The sequence below is a fragment of the Eriocheir sinensis genome, chromosome 64 (genome assembly GCF_024679095.1).
Source record: "Eriocheir sinensis breed Jianghai 21 chromosome 64, ASM2467909v1, whole genome shotgun sequence".
Lineage (NCBI taxonomy): Eukaryota > Metazoa > Arthropoda > Malacostraca > Decapoda > Varunidae > Eriocheir > Eriocheir sinensis.
Window position 1 is genome coordinate 3831806 of NC_066572.1, and position 8026 is coordinate 3839831.

Here is an 8026-nt window from a genome sequence, read left to right on the forward strand (position 1 = left end):
ATCTTTCTCCACTGGCTCGATAACCTTAGCCATCGTTTGGAGGCGAGGAACGGCCATCGTCGCTGGGAAACTGCCGAAACGGGCGTACGTCACTCCCGGCGAGGAGCATATTGAAGACAAGGGGGTGATGCTGCAATCTCCCCTAGACTCCAGTGTCCTGTATCTCAATTTGTCTCAACATCGCAGAGTAGTGCTGAATGCTCTCAAAGGACACGTTCCCTTGCTCTCCAAACCACACCATACACTAAAAACTCTGTTTCCTATTGTAAATATATTGACTAATACAGCACAATTTCCTAGTGTCAAAGTTTCATTTTTAGCAGTTTTACTTTGTTTTATAGGAGCAGCAATTAGCCGGCTTTCTTCTTGTTTCCCTAGTTAACTTCCTCTGCTGTAAAAAGAAAATTGCAGTTTTATAGGAGCAGCAATTAGCCGGCTTTCTTTTTCTTTCCCAAGAGTTAACTTCCTCTGCTGTAAAAAGAAAATTGCAAAGTGTAAATATTAACGTAAAGGATTAGCGCCATTTCCCAGTGTAAATATTAAGTAAGGTTAGGAATTGTAGCACCAAAATATTAAGTAAGGTTAGGAATTGTAGCACCATTACCAAGTCTAAATATTAACGTCCTGTGTTTCCCAACCGTTTCCCAGCGTCATGTATTTAGCACCATTTCCCACAGGCAGCTCACAAAAGGTACCAGAGCCGTCGAACTCTGCTAATCATAAGGTTTAGATTTCGGCCCGGGATCGTTGAAAGAAAATGGGGAAGTGTAAATATCAACGTAAAGTATTAACGTAAAGTATTAGCGCAATTTCCTAGTGTAAATATTAACTTCATGTATTATGTAGCCCCATTTCCTAGTGTAAATGTTATACTACCAGGTATTATGAAATTCGCCTCGGAGGCCCCATCTGGGAAGGAGCCTGGAAGTGTCTTTAAAACTGAAACAATCATCAGATCCAGTTATATATATAGTAGATATTAGTCTTTGTTACACCATTTTATAAAGTGAATGTCAATAAATCATAACTTACCCTCTGTGATGCTTAACCCCAATAGCCAAGAAGTACATTTGACAGTAACTTTACAACCCATATGTAAATAAAGTGTAAAACTTGTCAAGTAATGTCTGGTCTCTTGTGGGTTTATTTCGGTTACTAATAAGAAGATTGCGGCCGTGACAAACTCTGAACTATTTATTGTCCTGCCTTAATAATAACGCTGATACAGGTAAATGTTTTAAAGTGTTCCAGAGCGAGACAAAGTATTTCTCCCTTTGATAAATACGAAGCAATAAGATTAACACGAATGAAATTAACTTAGACCACACATGAATAACAGGACCAAAGAAGGGGAACTGTAGGGAGAAATGGGTGAAACGGAAAACTGATTAAATATGCAGAAATCGAAGCACAAACGGGAAATGTAAAACGATAGAAAATAGAGATGGAAGAGGAAAGAAGTTAGGAAGGGGAAAAAAATAAGTTGGAAGAAATATATCAAAACGTTAAGGTTGAAGATGGAGAATATCAAGAAAGTTAGACATAGGGAAATTTAAACAAGGAGGATGGAAAATGCGGAGAGGAAGTACCAGAATAAAAAGGTTAAGGGAAATAAAGTAGAAATATGTGAAACGGGAATAGAAGGAATATGCAGAAATTGGAAATAGACAGGGATGGGAGAGATGGAAGAGGAAGGTGAGGGGGAATAGGAATGGGGGGAGAAGAGAGAGAGAGGGGGAGGGGAGAGTAGTAGTAGTAGTAGTAAGTAGGAGAAAAAAGCAGAGGAGGAAATAGAGAAAGAAAGTTAGAGAAAAGAAGAAAAAAGGGAAAAACGAGAAGAGGTAGATGAAGAAGTGGAAGGAAAGAGAAACTAGAAACAGAGGAGGAGGAGGAGGAGGAGACTAAGTGAAAAAGAAGAAAATGAAGAAACGAAAAGACATAGAAGAAATAAAGAAATGAAGGAAGGGGGTGAAGGAAGAGGAAAATAAAAATAAAAACTATAAACTCCAATTATCTGTGCATTGAACGTTGAGCGACACCTTGGATCACGCCTCAACAAGACCAAGATTACACGTGCATTTCCTCCTCGCCTTATCGTGTGTTTAAAAGGAAGGATGATGATGATGATGATGATGATGATGATGAGGAGGAGGAGGAGGAGGAGGAGGAAGAGGAAGAGGAAGAGGAAGAGGAGGAGGAGGAGGAGGAGGAGGAGGAGGAGGAGGAGGGGAGAGGGGGTGCGGCAAAGGGGGTACATGTATAAAATTAATGCACGACTTCTTGAAAACTTGGCACATTTAGTTGGGTTCAAGATTGACATGATTTTTTGTTCTCTCCTTTTCCATTCCCTTTCCGCCTTGTATAACTTCACTCCTTCATTTTATTCCCCTTCCCTGTACACCATTTTTCCTCTGTTCTCTCGTTTTCTCCATCTTGTATTTCTCTCCTTTTCCGACCCCCATCCTCCCACATCCCACTTCAAATCAGTCAATCAGTCAGTGGGGGCATACGCTGGGGGACGCATCGCCTCACCCACAAGTCCGGGCTAGTCTCCCTGCAGGCCCCTTCCCATCCCGAGTACCTCCCGGCAGGATCTATCGCCTTGCTCAAGCCATGAACTCTGTGGGCGTCCCCTTGGCCTCCCCAACAACCCGATGAGCAGGATCAGCTTCTGGGCAGCGTGCCACGTGCCCGTATAGCCGGAGTTGGCGTTGACGGACTATGCAGGTAATACATGTAGAATCAGTCTCACGGAGTAGTCGCCGGTCTGACACAAAGTCATTCCAGCGATTTCCCAAGATTCTGCGTAGACACTTATTACCAAAGGCATCAACCCGCCTCTCCAAGTCCCCATTTAGTGTCCATGAGCCGATTTCAGAGTCCAACACAGTGTCTTCGTAACAGCCCGAACCAAACTATAGAATCCCATACAATCCAAAACGGTGAGGTCTTCGATGCCACACTAAATACACAAGACTTCTCCTGTATAGTTTCGTCAAATTTGTGAGCTTAAATACAAACACCAGACACTATACAAGGAAATTTCGAAGGCTCTGGTATTGGTTTGGGAGCTTACTAACCGATCATGGGGAACTGTGAAGCTGGCCCAATGTCTCACAGCCACAGAGTAAGACAGGGAGCACAAGGAACTCAAAGAACCGGATCTCTGGTATCGACAACGCCATATACTCGTGCTGAGAGTCCATAACACCGCGGGCCAGAACAATCCGCCGTAAGACTTCCTGGCGAGACTCACCTTTGTTATGAAATACGCTGCCAAGGTGTGGGAAACCTTCCACTTGAAAGAAAAAGGAAAATTAAGAGATAAAGGAGAACGAAGGGAGGTAGAGAAATGAAAGGATAAAAGGGAAAGTATATGAAAAGGAAGGAAAAGAGAGAGGAAATAAGGGAGAAAGGGAAAATTGAGAGAAAGAGTAACGGAGGGAGGTAGAGAAATGAGAGGAAAAGGGAAAGTATATGAAAAGGAAGGAAAAGAAAGAGGAAAAAAGGAAAGAAAAATTGAGTGAAAGAAGGTCAGGAGAAAATCGAGGAGGAAAACAGTAGGAAAATAAAATAAAAAGAGGGAAAGGAAAAAAGAAAAGAGGGATAAGAAGGAAAATTAGAGTAAAATATATTATTTTTTTTTTCCATATTTTCAAACATATTATTCTATTATAAGTTAAAAAGATTAGGTTTCTCTCTCTCTCTCTCTCTCTCTCTCTCTCTCTCTCTCTCTCTCTCTCTCTCTCTCTCTCTCTCTCTCTCTCTCTCTCTCTCTCTCTCTCTCTCTCTCTCTCTCTCTTTACCTCCTCCTCCTCCTCTTCCTCCTCCTCTTCTTCGTAAACACACTAAAAGACCTAATAGAGTTAACTACACCCCTCTCTCTCTCTCTCTCTCAACGAATCAAACAAAGGGAATAATATATAAAATTGTTGGTTGTTCTCTTTCTTCCTCCTCCTCCTCCTCCTCCTCCTCCTCCTCTTCCTCCTCCAGCCAAGCGAAAGACGGAGATAGGAAGGGAAATAAAGCCAGAGGGAATATAATAATAGCGAGGAGGGAAGGAAGAAAGGAAGGAAGGGTGGAGAAGAAGAAGAAGAAGAAGAAGGGAGGAAGGAGAGGAAGAAAGGAGAGAGAGAGAAAGGAGAAATATGGAAACTACAGAAGAGGAGAAGGAAGGAAGGAAGGAAGGGAGGGAGGAAGTAGTTTAGAAAGGAAGGAAGGAAGGAAGGAAGGAAGGAGGGGAAGAAAAAATGAAGAAAGAAAGGAATAGGAAGGAAAGAAAGGAAGGAAGGAAGGAAGGAAGGGAAGAAGAAATGAAGAAAAAAAAGGAATAAAGAAAGAAAGAAAGGAAGGAAGGAAAGAAGAAAGGAAGGGAAGAAGAAATGAAAGAAAGGAATAAGAAAGAGTGAAAGAAAGAAAGAAAGGAAGGAAGGAAGATTGCAAAGAGGAAAGTAAAGAAAGGGAAGAAAAGAGAAAGAAGAAACAAAAGAAGGAATTAAGAAAAGAAGGAAGGAAGAGAAAAGAAGACAAGAAAACAGAAAATAGAAAAAAATGAAAGAAGAAAGAAAGATATATGAATGAAAGAGGGAAATAAAGAAAGGAAGAAGAGGGAGAAGAAAAAAAGAAGATTAGAATAGAAAGAGAAAACAGGAATAGAGAAAGAACAGAAATAGATGGAAGGTCAAACGAAGGTCAAACATAGCAAGGAAAATATTGAGGAAAGGAAGGAAAAAGAGAAAGAGATAAAAATGGAAACAGGAAAACCAAAAATAAAACAAGAGAATAATAAATAATAAAAATAAAAACAGAACTAAAAAAATCCAAAGAAGGAAGAAAAAAAGAAGAAAATAATGAAGGAATGAAGGAAGAGGAAGGAGAGAAGGAAAGCTAAAGAGGATGGGATATTGTAGTAGTAGTAGTAGTAGTAGTAGTAGTGGTAGTAGTAGTAGTAGTAGTATTGGTAGTAGTAGTAGATGTGGTGATGGTGGTGGTAGTAGTAGTAGTAGTAGTAGTAGTAGTAGTAGTAGTAGTAGTAGTAGTAGTAGTAGTAGTAGTAGTAATAGTAATAGTAATAGTAGTAGTAGTAGTAGTAGTAGGAAATGGACGCATCGAACAGGCTAACCACACAGGGCGGAGAGCTTCGGCTTCACCAGGAAAGAATTCACAGATACCGTTGCCCTGAGGTATAGCCGGCCAGTGGATGGACCCCAAATATATCTCCCTGCGGCTCACCCTTCAGCCAAGTCCATGCCATGACGTGTAAGACAGGACAAAAGGGCGTAATTTGACATGAGGATCTTTGCTATAGTGACCTGACCCGCGATGCAGCCCACAGAAAGAATGAACAGGAGAAAAATAGATCGTACGAGGAAAGGATAGAGAGAGTGTACCAGGGCTCCTTCACCCCGCTAGTATTCACGACGTTGGAAGTAGTAGTAGTAGTAGTAGTAGTAGTAGTAGTAGTAGTAGTAGTAGTAGTAGTGACACATACTTTCACTACTGCGTAATACCAACCCTTCGAATAGAAAGGCAATTAAATTAAATTCGTTCTTAATCAATTAAAATGAAGTTAAAAAGAGTGAGAGAGAGAGAGAGAGAGAGAGAGAGAGAGAGAGAGAGAGAGAGAGAGAGAGAGAGAGAGAGAGAGAGAGAGAGAGAGAGAGAGAGAGAGAGAGAGAGAGAGAGAGAGAGAGAGAGAGAGAGAGAGAGAGAGAGAGAGAGAGAGAGAGAGAGAGAGAGAGAGAGAGAGAGAGAGAGAGAGAGAGAGAGAGAGAGAGAGAGATGTGTGGTTCAATGATTACAAAGAGGGGAGAGAGAGAGAGAGAGAGAGAGAGAGAGAGAGAGAGAGAGAGAGAGAGAGAGAGAGAGAGAGAGAGAGAGAGAGAGAGAGAGAGAGAGAGAGAGAGAGAGAGAGAGAGAGAGAGAGAGAGAGAGAGAGAGAGAGAGAGAGAGAGAGAGAGAGAGAGAGAGAGAGAGAGAGAGAGAGAGAGAGAGAGAGAGAGAGAGAGAGAGAGAGAGAGAGAGAGAGAGAGAGATGTGTGGTTTTAGAGATTGGTGTAGGGTTTATAAAAGAGAGAGAGAGAGAGAGAGAGAGAGAGAGAGAGAGAGAGAGAGAGAGAGAGAGAGAGAGAGAGAGAGAGAGAGAACGCCATGAATGGGATGAAAAATGAATGGAATAAAATCACTGAGTTGAATACCTGCAAAGCTCTCTCTTTCTCTCTCTCTCTGATTATTGAAAAGGGACTGGTACAAAATTTACAGAGAGAGAGAGAGAGAGAGAGAGAGAGAGAGAGAGAGAGAGAGAGAGAGAGAGAGAGAGAGAGAGAGAGAGAGAGAGAGAGAGAGAGAGAGAGAGAGAGAGAGAGAGAGAGAGAGAGAGAGAGAGAGAGAGAGAGAATAACAATAGCATACAAGCCATTTTTTCAACTCTTTCCAATTTAACTTCTATCTTCTATTTTCATGTCTATAATTTGTACATATTTTCGTTCTCCTTTTTTTTTTTTAACCCAAGGAGTCTGCAAGAGGCCGGTAGGTCTATACAAGGCAGCTCCTGTGAACCTAACCCCACCTAACCTCACTATCCATGACCTTATCCAACCTCTTCTTGAATGTATCTATCGTATTGGCACTCACCACATGACTGCCAGGCCTGTTCCACTCACCCACCACTCTGTTAGTATTGGCACTCACTCACCACATGACTGCCAGGCCTGTTCCACTCATCCACCACTCTGTTAGTATTGGCACTCACCACATGACTGCCAGGCCTGTTCCACTCATCCACCACTCTGTTAGTATTGGCACTCACTCACCACATGACTGCCAGGCCTGTTCCACTCATCCACCACTCTGTTAGTATTGGCACTCACTCACCACATGACTGCCAGGCCTGTTCCACTCATCCACCACTCTGTTAGTATTGGCACTCACTCACCACATGACTGCCAGGCCTGTTCCACTCATCCACCACTCTGTTAGTATTGACACTCACTCACCACATGACTGCCAGGCCTGTTCCACTCACCCACCACTCTGTTAGTATTGGCACTCACTCACCACATGACTGCCAGGCCTGTTCCACTCATCCACCACTCTGTTAGTATTGGCACTCACTCACCACATAGCTGCCAGGCCTGTTCCACTCATCCACCACTCTGTTAGTATATCAATTATTGACTATGTCTTTGTTGATTGTGAATTTGTCAAAACTGAAACCCATTGCTACGTGTCCTACCCGGTTCTCTTACCAACAAAACCTTATGAATATCCCCCTTATTAAAGCCCTTCATCCATTTATAAACCTCGATCAAGTCTCCTCGCACCCTTCACCTCTCTAGAGAATGTAAGTTTAATTGTTTGAGTCTTTCCTCGTATGGCAAGTTTCTCAACCCGTGAATCATCTTAGTCATCCTCCTCTGCACCGATTCTAACACCTTGATATCCATTCTATAGTAAGGTGACCAGAACTGAACCGCATAGTCAAGATGAGGTCTGACTAATGTTAAATATAGCTTGAGGATGACTTCAGGGCTTCTGTTGCTTACGCTTCTTGTCATGAGACCAAGTACCCTGTTTGCTCGATTCCTAGCTTGAAGGCATGAGTCCACTAACGCCTGGTAAACATTGTAAAGTGGATGATTTGTATTTTGTGATCCGTTTTTGAAGGCGTGGTGAGTTATTTTTGTTATTTTTCATATATCACTTTTCACGACTGAGTTTGTAATAGATCGACGTAATGAAGAGGAAGAGGAAGAAAAAGAATGGAGGAGAAAAGATGAAAAAAAACAGGAATAAAAGAGAGAAAGACAGGAAAAATGTCTGTCTGTCTGTCTGTATGTATGTATATCTAAGTCTATTCAATGGGTTCTTTCTATGTATATGTGTATGTATGTATAAACCATGAAAATTCAACGCTTCTAACTGAAAACTCCGTCCCAGAAATGAAAGTTAAAAGCCAAACTAGTCACAGGATTGTTAAGAAATGCTAATACAAGGTTGAAAGACTGTTTGTGTGTGTGTGTGTGTG

General features: G+C 41.9%; 1 protein-coding gene across 1 annotated transcript in view; it reads right to left on the bottom strand.

Moving 5' to 3' along the window:
• The window catches only part of LOC126987308 (uncharacterized), a 385727-nt gene that overhangs the window by 216142 nt on the left and 161559 nt on the right, over positions 1-8026 (bottom strand). The gene's annotated exons all lie outside the window — the stretch shown is intronic.